A 21,628-nucleotide genomic window follows, 5' to 3' on the forward strand; every position below is an offset into this window, starting at 1 on the left:
CGATTTTCGGTTTCGGCTCTCTACTCGTCCCCCTATTAATTTTATTAACCCTTGCCCACACCTTATCTCCTTCCCTGTTTTTACACTCCCTGTTTAAAGCTTCCGTTTGAGCCTCCTGCCATGCCTTTTTCCTCTCTCCGAGCATTTTCTTAAATTCCTTTCTCAACTTGCAGAATTGTTCCCTTAACTCCCTCCCAAGACGTTTCCTGAACTCAGCCAGCGCTCTTATCACTGCCTTCCTTTTCGCCTTACATTCCTTATCAAACCAACGCTCCCCCACCTCTCGGGTCTTATTCCTGTATGATTTTTCCTCCACTACTCTCCTCCCCGGATATTCCAGAAGCTCTACTGCCCTATCAATATTATTGCCTTACAATGCTACGTCAATCCCCACCCTGATGATATGGAATTCTTCCTCTTCCAGGTAATTGCTTAACTTCGCTTTACCCTCCTCTGTCCAGATATACTTGGGGACTTTGCCGCCTCTCTCACTCCCCCCCCCCTCTTCCTGATCCCCTGTCTTCCGCGCCCCCATTCCTATTCACGATTATATATACCGGGGAATGGAGAGATTCCACCCAATCAACCACTTCCATCCTGTTGATTCTGTCTAACATATCTTCCGAACTAATAATCAGATAAAATAATAACACTTCCTCCTTCATTTGTAATATGCCATTTTTCCTTCGCTATCGGCCTTCCACCACCCATTTAGAATGTACAAGTCGCTCGCCCCACGTACTTCTAACAACTTCTGTCCGTAAACGTTCCTCCCTTTATCTTCACTTATCCTACCTCCCATCTTTACTCTCATTTCCTCTCTACCATACTCTAGGCTGGAGCACCCAATTCTCGCATTTAAGTCCCCTAACAAAATCAATCCTTCCTCTTCGTACTTTCCGCCAATATTTATTTCCTGTATCAGACCATCGAAGAAGTAATAATTTGCATATATCGATCCCCTTGGTGGGTGTATATAAAACCCATACACACATTCTTCCTTTCAGCTCCCTCCATTTTAAATCTAACCCATAAAACCTCTTCTAGCTCATTATCTATATCTATAACTTTATCACTTAGCTCTTCTTTAACTAATAATGAAATTCCGCCAGGATTCCTCCCTTTCTTTCCCTGCTTTTTCTTCGTTTTATTCCTTACCACGAACCCCTTCCAGGTTGGATTTATCCCTTCTTTTAGCCATGTCTCTAGGAGGGCCACTATATCAAAACTCTCCACCATCTTACTAACCTCTTCATTCCCCAATTTACTTCCTACCCCTTCAATATTTACAAAGCCTATCTTACACCCTAGCTACCTACTACCCTCCTTGTCACCCTCATTTCTATTTACCTCAGCTGCGTTATTCAACTTACTTCTAGTTCTACGCAGTCCTTCTGTTTCCTCTCTGCTCTCTACCTTCGTAGACGTCTTACCGGACTCTTTGCTCCTCTTTCCTCCTGCCCTTTACTTTTCTTCCCCCACAGATCTTTCAGACTTACACTTCTATTCCTGGTCGTTACCTTTCTCCGGGTACTTGCCTCCTCCTCCACGACAGCACTTTCTGGTGGCGCACGACTGCTCACGCCTCTCTCCGTACGATGAACATCCTCTTCTTCCCGGCCATCTTTCTTGCCGCCTCTTCTTCACGCTGGTCCTCACTCCTCCCCTCGCCAACAGCCATTTCTCCATCGTCCCCCGCCGAGCTCTCCTCTTCTCTTGTCGCACCTGCCGCTCTCTTTTCCCTAATCGTCTGTAGGTAATTCTGATCCGTACGTTGCAACCTCTGTATTGGCATTCTCTTACCCAGCGGCCATTCCCCACCACCAACTTATTGCTCCTAATGAACGCCCTCAACCCTTGTTTCCTCGCACTCCACATGTGTCTTCTTAACACTTTAAACTCTCTGCTCGCTTCACTACCTATATCCTGTTTCAACCATACCTTCTCTCCCTTGAAAGTCCCTGCGTTTCTTAGGACAATGTCCGCCATCAGGGTAGATATCAGCGTGAGCTTAATTGGTCTCCCACCTCCGCCTTTTACTCTTCCCACTCTCTGTACCTCATCAGTATCTACTTCACTAAAATTGATGTTCATTCTTTTTGTATCAAGTTCACGACCTTATAAATTAATGCCACCTTATTTTCCTTCGCTGCTGCTTCTTCAACTCCGTATATAAAAATATTTTCCTCCTTCGTTCCTGGTTCCCATCCACCATTTCTGGACTTTTAATCGCATTTCCTCCATCTCCGCCACATTTCTCCCCACGTTTTCCTTCAGCTCATCCACCTTACTTTTAACGAACTGCCTTAAGTTCTTTTACTCCTTGGAATGATCTCGTATCATCTCCATTAGTTGGTCTATCTGACACACCTCCTTCACCACTTCTTTTAGCGCCTCTATCTCTTCCCACCCTAGGGCACCAATTGGGTCTGGTCCTGAGTTTTTTTGCTATTTGCTTTACGTCGCACCGACATAGATATGTCTTACGGTGACGATGGGATAGGAAAGGCCTAGGAGTTGGAAGAAAGCGGCCGTGGCCTTAAGGTACAGCCCCGGCATTTGGCTGGTGTGAAAATGGGAAACCACGGAAAACCATCTTCAGGCCCTGAGTTTTACGCTACTCCACCTATTATAAGCAGCGCTGATAGCACCACCGCCACCAGCAGCCCTGCCATCTCCCATACTTCCTCACCCTTCATCCTCTTACTTAATTACGTTTTCTTCTTCCTCCTGCACTGCCAACATCCAATCCTCACTCGATAAATTTCTAGCACTATCCCCATACTTCAGCGCACACTCAGCACATCCGTCTACTCTGCTTACTCGATTGAGACTGCAGATATTTTAAAGAATTACTGATCTGTCCACAACCAACACAAAGATTTTCTCCACAAGAACGTGAAAATACTAATCCAAATTCATTGTCACCAGATAAAAAAAGAATCTCAAGACAGATCAAGAGACTTAGAAACACCAAAGCATCGGGTGAGGATTGAATCGTTGTGGAAGTCCTCAAATCAGCAGGCCCAAACACCATAAGAGAAATCACAAAAATCATGCAGGACATTTGGAAAACAGAACAAATCCCAGAATACTGTAAAAATGCGTTAATTCACCCGCTACACAAGAAAGGAGACAGAACAGATGTAAACAACTAAAGAGGAATCTCACTAGTATCGTTTGCATACAAAATTCTCTTAATTATTTAGAAATTATCAGCAAAATTATCCGCACTGCCATACAGTTCGTATCCGCCAAGATCCGCATCCGTCCATAACAAGGGAAGACTACCATGCAAATTCATTCTAGCAGAGTACTCTGGTAGAACAACGTATGTTTTAGCATGCGAGGCGCAACTTGTGAAACGTAATAAGCGTAAGACGGACAGAGAGGATTATCATCAAGAAGTCTTGAGAACGTAAACGACACAGTCCTAATCCACAAGCTTGTTTGTATTTTCAATAATGCTCATTACATTATTTGTGTATCTCAGTGCAATGGATAACTCACAATGACATTCGAAGGTATGATACTGAAATGGACTCGTATGTGCCATACGAGATTTTCTCAACTGTATATGTGTATGTGGAGGAGTGAGCTGTCGGAGAATCTTTCTGCGGTATGTGTTAGTGTGGGGTTGTCTCTTTGGAACAGAATCGAGGTAAGTGTTCCAGGACGATAAATAAGGTTCTATTCCGTTTTCCTCCAATTATGCATGGAGAAATACCGCGATAAAAAACACTCAGGCATGTTCGTCCAGAGTTCATATTTCCACAAAAGCTGAACCACTCCATGTGTGCCCCGATGCAATTTATGCCCAATACCAATGTTTGTGCTTTCATTAAATTCCAAATATACATTCTGTCGTCCTCTGCCCATGATCCGCTTGCAATATGAAACTAAGGCCATATTTTTTTCGAAACAAGGGGGATATATTAATGTTATAACTATGGATGCGGGTCGTTACATTTAGAACGTTATTAGAAAATGTATTTAATTTTACCGCAGTCTATGGCTCCGAGGTCTGTAATGTCGAAGAGGAATAATCCACTATTCGTAAATGAAGGATATTGCTATTAGCATCATTCCTACAACAAAAATCCTACAAGAAAATCCTGGCATTGCGACGACCTATCATCATGAAACGAAAGATGTAGAATGAATGTAGGTATTGATAATTGCGTCACCCACAAGTTAAATCTGGATGAACATCTCCATCCACCAGATGGAGCAAAGATGTTGCCAAGGAAGTTCTTTAAAATAGCATAGCAAGAGGTGCATCGCATATACGTAATGAGGAGGTATTGCCTCAAAGGAAAGCTCTGAACTTGGAACAAAACAGAATGAGACCTCCCATTCGCAGTAATTTAGAAGATATAAGAGTAATAAATCCATATTAAGTGATTACAAGTCCAGCCCCGCGGTGTAGTGGGCAACGAGTCCGCCTGTCACCCAGCGACCCCGGGTTCGATTCCCGGCCGGGCCGGGGGTTTTTAATTGTAAATGATTTATCCCTGGCCTGGAGACTGCGTGTTCGTGTCGTCCTTAACGTTCCTTTCCTCACATTCAACACCATACACTTCCGCAATTCCATTTCCACGCGGGTTCATATCATATGGTGCAAGTAGGCCTAGTGGCAAAAGATCTACAGAGGTCGACGCCACGAACAAATATAGTTTTTTAAAAGTGATTACAACGGATGCACAATTTCTTCTCCATGATAGTGGCAACAATGATTCTAATATTTTCTACTGTGAACAGCATGGAATTACTTGCAGAGAGTGAAACAATATTCCTCGATGTAACCTTTATACAATCTTTATACGGCATATCGACGGTGCGTCAGCAATACCTCGTATCTCACAATGTTCTTCCTATACATTATTTTCTTTAAGACTGGTCACGCCTCCTAGCCACACATGGATATACAGCCTCTTAGAACAATGTTCGTTGCATTCATTTTCCTACGCCAATATGTAAAGGAAAATGAACCTTATTTTATCGTACTGTACGAATGTACATTTTCATGAAATGTTTACGCATTTAAGGTTCATTTTCCTTTACACATTAGCACAGGAAAATGAACACAATGAGCGTTGTTCTGATATCCATGTGTGACCAGTCTTAAGGAAATCAGATCGGAGGAACGTTGTGGGATACGAGGTACATGGGTTATGTACTTCCACTCGTATTTGCACTGACTGTTAGAAAATCTCGAGACATATGAGCGAATATACCAAGAGTTGTAAAACTTTGCTTTACAAAACAAATTTTCCTTACGTCCATCAAATGGAATGTGAGAGACTAACATGACTTAGGAAGCCCAGTCAATATGTGAGAGTTTTGGTTCCTGTGGTTCGGATTAATCAAAATTGTCTGACTGCTTAAAACCAATTGTCACGTAAGACTTTCAGCTTTATCATCTCTCCTCAGGAATAATTCCATATCGGAAACAATTTTTGCGCAAAATTTTGGTGATGGTCGCTTAAGGCGACACTCCGGAGATAAAGATCGATATCTTCGTCATTTTGGCGAAACTTTTTTAATAACTGAAACTGAAAGAATTGAGTTTATTTTTTCTTGTCACTAAGTTATTCCGCTGAATTCAAACAATTTATCACTGTAATAATGGTCCGGCTCGATGGCTAAATGGTTAGCGTGCTGGCTTTTGGTCACGGGGGCTGGGTGTATGTGTTGTTTTCATCATCATTTCATCCTCATCACGACGCGCAGGTCGCCTATGGGCGTCACATCAATAGACCTGCACCTGGCGAGCCGAACCCGTCCTGGGATTTCCCGACACAAAAAGCCATACGCCATTTCATTTCTCTTTAATAATGCTTTGTTTGCCAATTGTAATTTTACATTTAAATCCCATTTTCTCGCATACTATTCTGCCAAATGTAACAAAATTTACAAGGTATATGTATCACAGGTAGGCCTATATTAAGAAATCGGCTTATGGAATTTTTGATTGAAGAATTTTTCAAGTAGTAGAGATTTTTAAGTCCAAAATTTTAGAACGTACAAATTGCACAAACTTTAGTACGATCTTTACACGACATATCGACTGTGCGCCAGCAATACCTCGTATTTCACAATGTCCTTCTTATACATTATTTTCTGTAAGACTGTTCACGCCGTAGGAAGAACATTGTGAGATACGAGGTATTGCTGGCGCACCGTCTATATGTCGTGTAGAGATTGTACTAAAGTTTCTTAATATACCTGTGATACATATACCTTACAAACTTTTGTTACATTTGGCAGAATGTTATGTACAGACACATCGATACGTAGTGCTTTTAAAATAAGTATTATCTACCTAATTACGAATTTACATTAACATTTTAATTAAATTTCATGAAAAAATGGAATTAAAAATGTCAAAAGAAAAAAAATATTTTGGAAAAACTATTAATTGTATATGAAAAATGTTAATGATATCTCTACTTTTATGTAGGTGACATTCTCACAAAGTTTCGTGAAAATCCATGCATTAGGTAAAACTATCTTTATCTCCGGAGTGTCGCCTTAAGTGAATCCAGTACCATCGAATTAAGTAGGTGACAAGAATAATCTATGCAATAGAATCTCGAATGCATAACGCCGATAAAATTCTTCCAATAAAATCATCCTTATATCAAACCAATGCAACGGAATCCAGAGTGGCAGAAATTAAAATATTAAGCGCTGTCGACGTCTGGAATTGAATGTCAAAGAATGGGGAGAATGGATATAAAATAATTTCTTCGATAACATTCACCATTATTGTATAAGAAGTTACCGTTCGTAATGTCTCAGCGACAAGAACCCCAGCCATAAAGCTACTATGAAATTGAAAAATATTCCAGTGGTGTTTCATGGCAAACATCTTTACACAATGTTTCGTTGTAACTTGTGAATTACTTACTGAACCATATATGTTATCGCTTAGAGCAGGACAAAAACGCACAAGAGAAAAAGACATTGTGGAAGTAAGACAAGACTTACAGTTGGACTACCTGACCTCCAAAATGATACCTTTGTAGAAAGAAAGTATAAAAATTGTATTGGTACATTTATTTTTAAAAATACTGACCCGCTTTTGAATACCCACTTCCACAATTAACAGTGAGTTCACCCCTATGAAAGTTCAGTGAGCTAAAACGATGACTGAAAGTGGGGAAACAGAATCATAAAATTGATACCCCGTCGTTTTTTCATAAAGATAATATGAGATGTCCTATTGGATAAATCTCTACATATATGCTGAGGGAGCGATAAGAGACAAACACACAAACTCACAGACCAAGTTGTATCTTCTCATAAGATGAAACGTAGCGTTCTGTATTGTTTTTACACTTAGAAAACTTTTCCTCACAGGAAGCTCATTCGAGAATATTGCAGTACGTCGTGTTTCAAGGTCATCTGACAAAATATTGCGAGATCTTAATACCAGAAGCAGATGGCCGCATCGAGGCGATAAAACCGAGAACAGAGCCACCCCTCCGTAATCGCTAATTGCTAAAGCTCACATGACAGCAACAATCTGTCCTAAGAGGAAAATAACTCTGACAGACTGACTTAGTAACACGTCATACGGAAGACAAATTTAACATTTCATCAGAGGTGTCTTAGAACGAGGATCTTTCATAAATTTTGTTCGCAACCGTCGCTTATCTAAATTGGGTGAAGTGTTTTGCCTAAATAATAAACTACAGTACTTCAGCATGTTCCGGATTAGAATTTACTTTCGTAGATAACCGTATAGTCCTACAAAGTAAAGTGTTATTGTTAGAAAAGGAACTTCAATGCATGTATCAAGATTGAACATTATCTTCAAAGAATATATCGGTCTTGAAAAATAGAATGAAGTTAAAATGACAATAACTTTAAATACAAGTTATTTCATGGGCCCGCACTCGTTTAGACATAGCACTCGTTAGTGCCTCAAGGCTGCATGCTCCAGGATGTATCATGGTTCTGAATGTATGCGACACGTCTCTCTAATTAGGATTTCATCTCGTGACCACGAGCAATTACATTACTAGTTAGGTGTTCTACATTTATGCTTCATTTGAAATTAATTACCGGTACTTATAAGGAATAGCTAACCTGCGGAAATGCAACTTTATTGAACGCCAAAGAGCAAAATCAGCACATTTGGGCAGGGCCATAAATATATTTTAGTTGAAAGGGATGAAACTAATCTTGAGTCATACGAATTGCACACTTTCACGAACTTCGTTAATGGTCCTTGGCTATGACCACTGTATCAACAGTCACCTAAAAAGAGGGAGTTGTATAAGTATTATGCATCAGCACTCGAGTGAGGGAATTGTGACGTCCGAGAAGCATAACACACGATAGTTTTGCAGACTAGAAAACACTGGCGACGACGTTTCCTGCCCCCCCCCCAAATGATCTTAGAGGGCAGGATGTCAGTGAAGGCTCCTAAGGCGTTAACTCTGGAGAAGGTGGTGGATGGTTTTACATTTTTTAAATGAGATTAGGAAGCGGGCGGTACATCTGGTGGTAGAGCTTTTCACATTTCGTATCATGAAATGAACAATATACAGTAATAGGACATTTATTCAGCAAGTTCTTTTTTTTACTTGTGATTATTTTTATAGCTTCGAACATAAAATATTCCATCAGAATAATTATTTATGAATCAAGTTCTATTTTTCTGTTTACCTGTGAATATTATTGAAATCTCGTTCAAAAATGTATTTGAGAAACAAGCTCCATTATTGTTCTGCTTTTTTCTCTTCGTTTGTGAATATTTCTACTATATAGGAATGCTTGCATTAACAGTTGTTCCTCATTTCACATGTCTGTTCATGTTAATCATGACACACCCCCCTCCATAATACCCGAAGTTGGAGCAGGCGTAAGGATCTCGATTGATTGAAGGAAAGAGCATAAATCCTCGGTATCATTCTGTATGAGAGGCATGTCACATTCACCACCGGCCACTTCATAATTAGAGTAGTTAAATTTCTAGGTAAAAAGTAAGACCACACAAAATCCACTTCAATTTTTGTGAGCCCAGTCTTAGGAAATAATCACGCAGAGTTGTTCGTTTGCTTGTTTGTTCGTGTGTTTGTTCGTTTGTTTTCCGAACAGCCAACTACCGGTTATAAACGAAAATAATTTTGGTCAGTTATAAAACAATCTACAACCAGAGAGAAAATATTCTCCCCAATGTATTCTTGATAGAGTACAACAACAACAACAACTAGAACCACAAATCGGAGACTATCGGGCAGGATTCAGACCAGGCCGGTCATGTCCAGAGCAAATCTTGAACCTAAAGCTAATCCTAATGACATCAGAGAATTTGTAGCAAAAATTTAGTCTGCACATTTGTTGATTACAAAAAAGCCTATGATTCAGTTGATCGCAATCACTCCTTCAAATATTGAAAGAACAAGGTTTAGACATGAAAACACCTTCAGTCATAAAACAGACACTGACACACACGAAGTCCAAGGTTAAATTCATGGGGGAAACCTCAGATCCCTTTGAAATCAACACGGGAGTAAGACAAGGAGGGACTCTCGCCCTTACACTTCAACTTTTGTTGTGTACATTTTACCCGTGGCGGTCGTGAGAAAGACGACAACTAACTCTATGGAGGTCATCCCAGCAACGTTCCCTTTTTTCAATATGAATCTGATACTTAGTTTTATACCAGAAGGAAGATATTAAATAAAAAGCAGTAGCAATGGAAAAAGAGCCTTGAGACCATAAACCCGTAAATCTGAACGTAGCCTAACTGGCTCCTTCCCGCAATCAGTGGAAGGAAGGAACAATAATGTCAATACGTCGGTAGTTGTCGCAGGAGAAAATCTCTCATTAACCTGCGATTGTGTGTGTGTGTGTGGGGGGGGGTCTGCTGCGAAGTATCAGGCCTATTGTATTATGTTAACAGATATATCCGTTTCAGTACCTTGGTTGTAATATATTGTAGTTTCAGTTGTAATCGTGCAAGCGAAGAGGAAGGTTGTTGAGTGAGTGAGTGCTGACATGGGGATTTCAATAGAATTGTACCGGGCGACGATAGGTCGTTGGCACGGTAGAGTCAGGAATACGAGGCGCAATATGAGTGGCAGAACCGGACAGCAGGTGAGTTTGGTTTCAATTTTGATGGCTGCATCAGTGATGGCAGTGTTGTTGGTTATTGGAGGGGTCGAGATGAACCCTGGACCTGATCATGAGAATGTGGTTGGTTGGGAAGACATGGAGAAGATAAGGGAATTTAGTAAGGCCCAAACTGAACAAATGAGAGAGCTATTACGAGAGCAATCTAGTGATATACGAGAAATGGTGAAAGAGGAGATAGGAAAAGTGACTCAAAGGGCGGTCCAAAATAATAAAGAAATATCAAGTTTGAGGGATAAGGTGAGGAGAATGGAGGAAGAGATAAGAGTTGAGATGGCAGGAGAAAAAAAGACACGAGGAAACCCGAAAGAAAAATATTTTTATATATGGGCTACCAGAGAACACTAAAGAAGACCTGGTATTCAAAGTGTTGGAGCTAATTAACGAGAAGATGAAGATTAGCTGTAGAGAGGCCGATATAGAAGAATTACAGAGAATGGGGAAAACAAAAGGCAAGAGACCAGTGAGAGTGAGTTTTGTATCAAACTTATTAGTGAGAAAGATTCTGCATAGTACAAGTCGGTTGAAAGGTGAGAAAATATGGGTCAAACAGGAGATGGAAAAAGAAGCCTTCAGGAACCAGAAAATGCTACAGTTTCACCTAGGGAAAGCTAGACGTGAAGGATTAAGGGCCTTCATAAGGCGCAACAAATTAGTGGTGGGGGACAGTCACTGGACGAGGACCTGGGGAGTAGAGCAGTTAAAGAATATGTACAATACAGCGAGTACATTGGCCGAGGAGGAAGGTGAACGTACGAGGCAGCTGAGACCAGCAGAATACGGAGCAGAGAGGGACAACCAGCCAGTGATGCAACAAGGACGGAGAGAGGAAGTAACAGATGCTGAATCAACGATTAGCGAAGGCAGTCCAGGCGACCTTCAGAGGCAGCTGAGTGCAGACTCTCTGAAAGAAGCAACACCGAAACGCAGACGTGTGAGTATCAAGGACTTCTTGCTCAGAAAAGGTAATGCAAATGAGGGTAGCCTTGATAGGGAGGGTGTTAACACGTTAGATGAGAACCCTGAAGATCTAGGTGTAACAAGGATTACGAGGTCCAAGAAGATCAGCCAGAGTGAGGGGCAAGGGAGAAAGACATAACTAGAGATAAGAGTAGGGTGTATCAATATTGAAGGCCTTAGGAGTAAGTTACAGAATGAAGCTTTTAAAGAGTTATTACATAGCTTGCATATTCTCGCGTGTGTGGAAACATGGATTCCACCGAAAACTATTATAGAAATAGGAGAGTTCACAGTCTATTATAAGTCAAAAGAGAGACGAACCGAAAGGGGCAGATACCCGGGTGGGATAATGGTGATGGTTAGGGAGGATTTGCAAGCTAGAATAATTCAGATCGAATCAGAAATGGAAGAAATGATGTGGGTCAGAATAAAGATGTATGATGAAAATGAGACAGACTTATGTATTGGTTTTGTCTACAACCCTCCTGAAACCTCGCCATTTGCGAAAAGGGTTTTCTTTGATGAGTTGGCATTAGAAATCAATCGAGTACAAAATAGTTTTGAGGATGCAGGCATTCTTATAATGGGGGATTTCAATGCGAGGGTTGCAGACCAGAAGCCGGTATACGACAAGGAGACAGAAGCTGTTTATGTAAAAAAGAGAGTGAGCCAGGATAAGGGTTGCAATAAAAATGGAGAAAAGTTGCTAGAGCTATGTGGTACGATAGAATTATATATTTTGAATGGATGGTGGCATGGCGACGAATTAGGGAACCTGACATACATTATGGAAACAGGGGGTAGTAGCATAGACTTGGCGTTATGCTCTAGGAGTGCGTTGCCTGTGATTAAAAGTATGGAGGTTAAGGAATGGGGTGAGTCACACCATCTCCCAATTATTGTCAGAATAAAAGTTGGAGAGGGTAAGACACCAACAAGCAATATGATAAAATACAAAGAAACGATTGTCACAAAATATAGGTGGAGAGAGGAGCTAAAAAACGAGTTTATGAATTAGTATGATGGAGAAATAGGACAGATAGTGAAAGCTGGTATAGATTCAATGATCGAGAGTAACCAAACGAATACAGCAGTTAAAATAATTGAAAATTCTGTAAAGATGGCAGGGGAGAAGATGAAGATAAAGGAGGGGCAGAATATAATAGGAAAAGGCTGGTACAATGACGAATGCAGGCATAAAAAGTATGAAGTGATGAAAGCATTGAAGGAGTTTCGGAAGCATGGGGGAGTAAAACATAGGATGGGATTTTGTAACGTGAGAAGAGAATATAGGGAATTACTGTATGTAACCAAGTCTGAATGGCAGGAGCAGAGAATTGTCGAATTAAATAGCAATGCAAAACAGAATGATAGTAGAAAAGTATGGAGTACAATTAAGGGGATTTGTGGAATACGGAAGCTGCCGCGGCAGACGGTAATAAGTCAGGCTATCTGGGTGGAGCACTATAAGAATCTTTTAGAGACTGAAGATAGGTGGAGACCGAGAGTAAACGATGCCGGTATATCGGTAGGGCTAAGGTGTACTGTGCCGGCATTAGATAAGGAAATATCGAAAGAAGAAATAAAGGAGGTACTAGGGAAAGCCAGGAAAGGCAAATCTGGAGCGATTTCGGGTATCACCAACGAATTTTGGAAGCAGCTGGCGCAAAATAAGGATATCCTAGAAAGTATGGCGAAACTATTTAACAAAATATTTGAAGGAGGTGAGTTCCCAAAATCTTGGCAAAAGGGAGTGATCTGCCCAATCTATAAGAAGAAGGAAGATAAAAATAACCCTAGCAACTACAGGGGTATAACGTTGCTAGATACATTAAGTAAAATATATACAGGTGTGTTAGCAAAAAGGATAATGAAGTGGGCAGAGGGGGAATCGATTCTGGAGAGGCTGCAAGCAGGTTTTAGAGAAAGGATGAGGACAACAGATAATATTTTTGTAGTGAAAACAATAATAGATAAGTATGTAAAAAAGAAAGGAGGAAAAGTATACATGACTACTATTGACTTGGAGAAAGCATTTGATTCTGTGAGCAGAGGGGCGGTCGTGGCCAAGATGAGAAGGATAGGGGTGTCCCAGAAGATGATAACAGCGGTTGAAAATATATATGCAGAAGTAAGGTGCACAATAAAAACAAAGGAGGGCGTAGTATTTGGAGAAATATTTTCCAATGTAGGATTAAAACAAGGTTGTAAATTGTCACCAGTACTGTTTCTACTTTTTATAAATGATATCTTTCAATCGAAAGGCTTCGAGGCAGGGGTTTATCCAAGTCTTGAGAACCGGGATATTCCGGGCCTCATTTTTGCTGACGACATCCTTCTGCTCACTTTGACACCCAATAGTATGCAAGGTAGTATAAATGTAGTGGTAAATTACTGTCAAGAATGGAACTTAAAAATCAATGTACAGAAAACCAAGGTAATGGTGTGTAAAAAAGGACACAAATTATCAAAGAATGAAAAATGGTGGATGGGCGAAACAAGGTTAGAAGTTGTCAATAAAGTAGAATACTTGGGTATGATTTTAAGTGGAAACGGAAAGTGGTCAGAGCAAATAAAAAGATCAAAGCTGAAAGGCATGAGTGCACTGTCAGCCATTAGCATACTAGAGAAGAAGATGCCCAACACAGACTACAGAGTGCATAAAAATGTTTTTAATGCAGTAGTTAAATCTAGAGTGTTGTACGGAGCGGAAATTTGGGGAGTTGATGAAAGGGTTGACTCACTTGATACAATTACGAGTAGATTTGGGAAAATAATTATGGGTCTACCCAGCTGTACAGCTAATTGTGGAGTGAGAGTGATGTGCAAAGATATAAGTCTACGAGTGGACATTATTAAAAGGATAATAACGTATTGGTTGAGAATGAAGTTGCGAGAAGGGGGGGGGGGGGAATTTTACAGATAGCATATCAGCACCAAATGAAACATCAGAACCAAGGATACTGGGTGGATGGGGTACGGAATATTTTAGAAACGATTGGAATGGGATGTTACTGGGAAAAAGAATGTATTGAGAAGTGGAAAATATGTAAACAAATAGTTCTAAGAATTAAGGATATTGAAAAACAAGACATTGATGCACAATGTAGAAGTAAGAGGTCACTAGAAGAATTTTGTAATATATATGGGAGAATGAGAATAAATGTAGAGTTTATAACAAAAAAGAGAATGAGGGGTATAATATGGTGGTTAATGGGGATACATAAAAATAAAGCATATAGAAGGAACAGGGATGAAAATAAATGTCTAATATGCTCTGAAGAGATGGGATGGGCACATCTTATAAAAGATTGCCCTATGACAAAGGAAATACGAGAAAAATTCATAGACGATGAGGATGTAAAGAAAATTGAGAACGAAAATCAGTTGTATACAATTGTAAAGTTATTGAACAGAGAATGGATGCACCCGGATAGAATTGCAAAATTATTTAACATTATTAGGGGAAGGTGGAGCAGGAAATTGAAGGAAGGAAAGGATGTGATACATGTCAGCCAGGAACCGAATTGTGCCTAAGGTAACCTAGACAATATAACTTCGTTGAAGTCTAGAACCACTAGGTACATAGAGTTAAGGGATAGTATGGAACTACCTCGTTACAGTAGTTCTACTAGTTTTATGTATTGTCGAGTAATAATTTCCGTTTTCTCTTTTTTTTTTCTTAACAGCCTGCAAAGGCAATACTAGCTTTGATAATCTGAAAAGATATCACTATAAATAGATGTTTTTGTGTTTCTTTCTGCCATAATACTATATATGAATGGAAGTCCAACATTCAGTTTATAGTATTCTTTCTCTGTTCAATTTCTATGCACCTGTCTTATACGAACATTTATCGCATGTACCAATTATTAACAATATTCACAATAGTTATTTAAGTTACTCCTTCTAATTTTGTATACGGCATGTATCACAAATTATGAAATTATGGAACGATTACAATAAATAATACCCTCTCCCTAATCTATGATTTTGAGATAAAGGGAGACGGGTATCTTGTATCTTGTATTGTAGTTTAATATTTACAGTATCCGCGGATAATCATTCGCGGATGCGGATAATATTTTGTATGTGCGCGCAGGGTTCTCTCTAGTCATGCTTCATCAAGGATTGGCATGCATGAGAAAAAACCTGGTTCTGTCAATAGTTTGCGCTTCTAGTAAAGAGAATCTTCGAGCCGTGCGTGTGTTGTATGATACGCACTCTCCACACCATCAAATGATATCGACTGGGTCGTTACTCTTCATTAGGAACGTATACAGGGTATAGCAACATGAATATTGTATGTTGACCTCACAGCAGGTTTCGACGTTGAACCTGCCTCGGTTATGAGAATTTTAGAATATAGCTTCTAATGGTAATTTGAAAGCGTCCGATCTCTAGCCTTATTGGGTGTATTTCCCTTTGGTTACAGTGACGTAAAATAATAAATTACCCTTTTGCAGAGTTTCTGAATAGATTCAAACCTGAAATATGGATCTAATCTTGAATTACCCGAAACCTCCTCCGCAATAAGCCTGTTAAATCTGCAAGTGTTTATGTACATGTCTCCACGCTATTCTGTCACTGATACATCGTGCAACACAGTTTGGCGCTGTGCTCACGTTTGCCTGATTAACTCCCTATGAAATCGGTAGTATTCGAGTTGAAGCACGTAGATGTTCCTATAACAGAGACTTTCACCAAGCGACTTAGTTCACCGTGGTTTCCTATTTTCACCCTCGCTTCCTTCCGTATCCTAAACCTTTCCTATCCCATCGTCGCTTAAGACTTACTTATGTCGGTGCAACGTAAAACAAATAACAATTCAAAATTAAACCGCTTACATTTGCCTTCTTATTCCTTTGAATAAGTGAACAACGATGAAGGTTAACGTACATTCACATTCCATCCTAACAAAGTTCTCCTTAATTATTTCGTAACAGTCGCCATCGAAGATTTCTCTGAATGTACAGTTTGTTATTTTCGACTTCGTGGTACAACATATAGTGAGCTAAACGATCTCGCTCGTCGAGAACTTGTGCACAACATTGTTCATGGATATACACTGGCTTTTTTTTAAATAAGGACGGATTTTTGACCCTGTTGGCAACTGTCTTCGTTTAAATGTAAAAGGCATGTGTGTGTTATGTGTATAAGAACAGTTTCTGTGCAATTGCCACGCTACCTACTGGGAACCAGTAGCGGCGATTGGGAAATGAAAGTGGAGGGGCAAAAAAAGGTACAGACAACAAAAACTACTAGGTTTTTGGAATAGGCCTATAGCGGGCGGGGGGGGGGGGGGGTATATACTTCAACCCCCCAAAAGCTACAAAATGGTAAGTTTTTTGTGTTCTCTGAGCGAATTTCGATAGAGAAGTAAAGGTTGACAGTTTACCAACGTAAGTGCAGTAATAATAGTTTTTTTTTGACATTTTGATTCAGTGCTACAGAGTACAACTTTCACCAAAGGAACAAAATGACACATGTATTGCAATTAAATAGAAGTACGGCATGACTACGCACTTAAAAATAATTTAGTATTTGACTACAAACTAAGACTCTAAAGAGGCCGCCAAACTGACGAATGCGCGCGGCAATCTCCCCTGCTACCCTTTCTCACAGCTCATTACAAAGTCTCCACTACTTCCTGGGGTTAGCTGTGACGAACGACACTTTTTGCGTATTTCCGCTAATAATTTTGTCAATCTGCTGGGAGTCAATCTTGCCACATGACGATATAACACTGCCGGTACTTTTTTCTGACGCAGTCAGAGAACTTCTCTGTCTTGGAGTATAGCGCTGAATTATGTCGTATCTGGTATCCCCGTTTTCCAGTACCGGGCCTAGGATCTATCTGAGAATTCTGTATCCTTTTACGCTGTGATTATTTAGCTCTCATGTAAGTCTTATCCCATTGCATACGCCTTTGGAGGGCAGTAAGTTTCTTACTTAGTGACTATCGCACCGTTCTTCATTCTCAGTTGTGTGGGGACATTCCTTAAGCTATACGTGTGTCCTGGGTGGCGCTAAAGCACAGTCACTGCAGGCGCAAAGGAAGTGCTATCTCCTCCTAAAAGCACTCTGCAACATTGGTTATCCGGACCTGTCTCCTGACCTCCCGGATGAAGCGATACGCGCACATAGTCAAAGGCTCTTCTGAGAGCCGCGCAAAGGGTCGATTCCCTGGAGGAGCTCTCCGTATCTGCTATCTCAACATTGAAGGCCTGAGCAGATCAAAATGCGAAATATTACACAAGATCCTTAGAGAGCACGAAGTCGATTTTGTCGCATTGCAGGAAAGCATGTGGGCAACGCAGACCAATCTCAGACACGTGGTTCAATCCCTGTATATCATATGATAGGTGCCACTTATCATGACCACTATGGCACAGCTACCTAAGTCCGAAAGTCAATACCTAACGCCCAACTCATTGAAATAAGCTCTCACAATGACTCCTCAGCAATAACAATCAAAATGGGTAACTTCAGCATTACAAACATTTACAAGTCACCAAATGCACCATGGCCCGATGGTTTCCTGCCAACCGCCTCACATCCAGCAATCATCATCGGAGATTTCAACAGTCATCATACCAACTGGGGATACAGACAGGATAATTCACATGTTGCTGTAGTAATGAACTGGGCCGAAGCACACAATCTGCACCTCGTGTATGATCCTAAAGGCAAACGCATATTTCGTTCAGCCAGATGGAAATGTGAAACAAATCCAGACTTGAGCTTTGTCACGACTGACGATGCCGGATTACCTCTACCGACCACCAGATACATTGTTGATAACTTTCCACACAGGCAACATCGGCCCATCATCCTTTAAGTAGGAATGCAGATACCAATCATTGGAAATTCATCACACCCGCGATGGAATTTTTCCGAAGCCAACTGGGACCAATTTTCTCAAGACCTAGACAGCAATATCAGATGGATCGCTCCCACTCCTGGTAACTACCAGAAGTTCGTCAGGATGGTAACCTCAACGGCCAAAAAAACATACCCAGAGGCAATCGAAAACAGTACACACCATGTTGAAGCGACACTAGTGAGCTTCTGTATTAGGAGTTCCTACAGAGTGGTCAGACTTTAAGCATTCAATTTAAAAAGCCTGGAGCCTTCTAAAGAAACTAGGAGGCCACTCTCACCAACCACAAACACTTCAAGAAGTCAATCCAGACAGAATAACAGACCAAATCGTTCAGATGTCCAGGACTAAATCAGACAAAGCACACTCCGAAACAATCAGAAGAGACCTGTGAAAACTAAGAAAATCATGCTCCTCTATACCGGAGCTAGCATCACCGTTCACCGCGGATGAAGTCACAATAGCCCTCCAAAGCTGCAAAATGGGAAAGGCACCAGGCTTTGACAACGTCCGTAATGAGTTCCTCGTTCACTGTGGTAAAAACGCTAGGAAATGGCTTCTTTTCATCCATCCAACGCACAGGACACCTGCCACCGGAGTTCAAGAGATCGAAGATCATTGCTTTCTTGAAACTGGAAAACCGCCCAATGCTCCCGAAAGGTACAGACTCATAGCATTATTAAGCTCAACCTACAAGCTAGTGGAAAGGCTGATCTACAACAGAATCAGCCCAGCCATCTTCAAGGTCCTCCCCGCAGAACAGCTGGCTTTAGATGGGGACGAAGTTGCGAAGACCAAGTACTTGCTCTGACGAAATTCATGAAGTTGGATTTGACGACAAGCTAGAGACCAGTGCGCTGTTCACAGATCTCACGGCTATTTTTGACACTGTATGGAGTGATGGGTTAATATATAAACTTCTGAAAACCTTACAGTGTGAAAACACTACAAATCTTATCAATCGTATGCTTTCAGATAGAATAATTCAAGTGGTCATAAACTACACCCTGAGCAAACCCAGAAGACTAAATAATTGACTCCCGCAAGGTTCCATATTAGCCCCCTTGTTATTGATTGTTTATCTCGCAGACATCCCAGAAACGGTATCAAGACAAATTGCCTATGCCGATGACATTTGCATAGCCACGCAACAAACAACATTCCACAGCCTTGAGGACACGCTAACGAAAGATCTCTGCTTACTGACAAATTTATTTCAAAAGTGGCTCCTGACACCTAGCACAACCAAAACAGAAACGTCTTGCTTTCATCTGGGTAACATATTGGTTCATACCACCTTGAAAGTGACTCTCCCTGACATTATTTTACCGTACAACCCAAACCGAAAATATCTCGGTGTGACACTGGACCGGACACTGTTAGACAATAAACATCTATCTAACATTGCAGCCAAACTAAGTACAAGAAACATCTTATCCAAGTTATCTGGCAGCACATCGGGATATAGCGGGAACTTTAAGTACTTCTGCCGTAAGTTTGGTTTATACAAGAGCTGAATACTGATCATCCGTCTGGCTGAATAGCTCCCACACCAAGAAAATTGACACCGTCCTGAATCAGACAATGCGTATTATCAGTGGTGTCATCAAAACAATCCCACTGCACTGGCTTCCAGTCCTTAGCACCATCCTTCCTCCAGATCTACGCCGCATGAACAATCTCATCCGAGGAGCAAGTAAAATACAGGCCAATAAATCACTTCCAATTCATCAAGACATCCAAAGAATCGCTTCAACCCGACTGAAATACAGACACCCTACCCTGCTGTTGGCTGTAAAACTGATGAAAAGAAAGCCCTGTGGACTGCGAACGTGGAATGAAGAATGGGCTGCTGAGACCCCTGACGAATGGAGATCGATCTTTGACCCTGATCAGCCCCCACCCGGATCTCGTCTCCCACGGAGTGTATGGGTCACACTAAACAGGAAGAAACGGCTCTGCGATGCATTCTTGGGGCTTGCGACCCTCTCCAATCTGTGACTGTGGTGAAGAATTCCAGACAATGCGACACATCACCTTCAGATGCCCACATACAGCCTTCCGCTGAACTACGGATGCCCTCTTGACAGCTTCAACAACAGCTATTCAATGGTTGCAACAACTGGACATCCTAGTTTAGTTTTCATTTTCTTTTCTTAATTATGTTTTTTTTAAATTTTACATCATGTTAGTACTTTGGTACTTTTCCTTCTATTTTCCTGTATTGTGCATATCTCTCTCGATTTCTACTTTGTTTTACCTTGACCTTTTATATTTATTCTCTTTTGTAAATTATTTGTTGCTTTCACATGTTACTTAATTTGTGCGCGACTTCACTTGTACCATAAGCTAAATAAATAAAATAAATGCCGGTTGGTGTTAGACTGTTAAGAAATTGTTCAAGGTAAGCAAGTTGATCTACACGGTCTACACTTTCATCCCAGGTAAACCTTGGAAGACGCAGTTGTTAATTTCAATTAATTCTTCATTTGCAACAGTAAAAAAATCGTTCTTCTTTTAAACTGGCTGAGCGACGACAGTAGTGAAGTTATTCAATTGGGTCTAGGATTTGTGAGTAGCATTTTTCAGGTACCTTAATCGTCATTCTAATCCTGCTTTCTTCCATTTCAAAATACGACGTTGAAAATTCTATCTCAGGATGGAGCGCGCATATATTCCCAATGAGTTTCAGTACATTAAATTTGTTCCAAAGTTTCTACCGATTCAAGGAGCTGACGGCAGCCGCAGAACGTGAACCTTTCATTGTTGCAGTACAATTTGATGGAAACTCCCACACACTGATATTTTACCACTACATGTGAAGTCTGTCTGCAGCTAAGAGTGCATGCTCGTGCATCATTGGAGCTACATCCCACACTATTAATTTTCTATTTAAGGGGGCTTTTGCTTCACTTGTGTTTGCCATTACGTTGCAGATTTACTTTGAAAGCAGAATGAGCAGTTCATCCTCCAGAAAAAAGTGTAGTCGTCACTGAAGTCGCTTCATCTGATGACACGATGCAGTTGTACCTTCCGTACCTACTGATCCATCTGAAAAGAACACTTCTGTTTTAATGTATGTGTTTCGTTTTCATACATGGCATCAAGGACAAGAGTAGCAGTCATTAGTTTTCTCCATTAAGTTAATTTCAGTCACTAGTGGCCGTAGCTCGTGTATGTGTTGTTTTCCTTGCATTCCCAGATTGTACGCCTGCAGCGTTATATCTGGATTATTACATTTCTTAGATCTAACCCTGAAGGCTTACGATGGTCATTGATTTCTGTAAGTGAATGTTGTGGACCACTTCTTCAGAATATCTACGTATATCTCTGTGTTATTCCTAAAGTTCGGGATCGTTTTCTGGTTCTCCGATGCAACAGAATATCGCAACTAATATTCCCGGGTACAGTAAATTGCTCTATGTCAAATATGTCTTTTAGAGTCCTTGCTTCAGTTGCTGCCGCCAGTCGATTTTTAAGGACGATTCCATGGGAATTGCATATAGGTGCAATTCGCGCTATTTTGTGATCGCGAACAATTTAGAACGGCTGCCAACCGGCCTCTGGGTTGATAGTCTTAAAAGACGAATGATATGGATGATGATTGCCTTTAAATGATGAAAATAATCTGTAATA

The 21,628-nt window shown here is 40.8% G+C and overlaps 2 protein-coding genes across 10 annotated transcripts in view; one reads left to right on the plus strand and one right to left on the minus strand.

The window, feature by feature from the left end:
• The window catches only part of DNAlig3 (DNA ligase 3), a 957,513-nt gene that overhangs the window by 385,425 nt on the left and 550,460 nt on the right, over positions 1 to 21,628 (plus strand). The window contains exon 1 of one of the 7 annotated variants that reach the window (XM_067142217.2): positions 9,990 to 10,113. The exons of the other annotated variants lie outside the window; for them this stretch is intronic. The gene's annotated coding sequence lies outside the window, so the exon portion shown is untranslated. Of the gene's footprint in view, positions 1 to 9,989; positions 10,114 to 21,628 lie in introns of those variants that run through there. 7 annotated transcript variants of the gene reach the window in all.
• CNMa (CNMamide) overlaps positions 1 to 21,628 on the minus strand; it is a 428,349-nt gene that overhangs the window by 335,944 nt on the left and 70,777 nt on the right. The window lies entirely within an intron of this gene.

The sequence above is a fragment of the Anabrus simplex genome, chromosome 2, assembly GCF_040414725.1.
Source record: "Anabrus simplex isolate iqAnaSimp1 chromosome 2, ASM4041472v1, whole genome shotgun sequence".
NCBI lineage: Eukaryota > Metazoa > Arthropoda > Insecta > Orthoptera > Tettigoniidae > Anabrus > Anabrus simplex.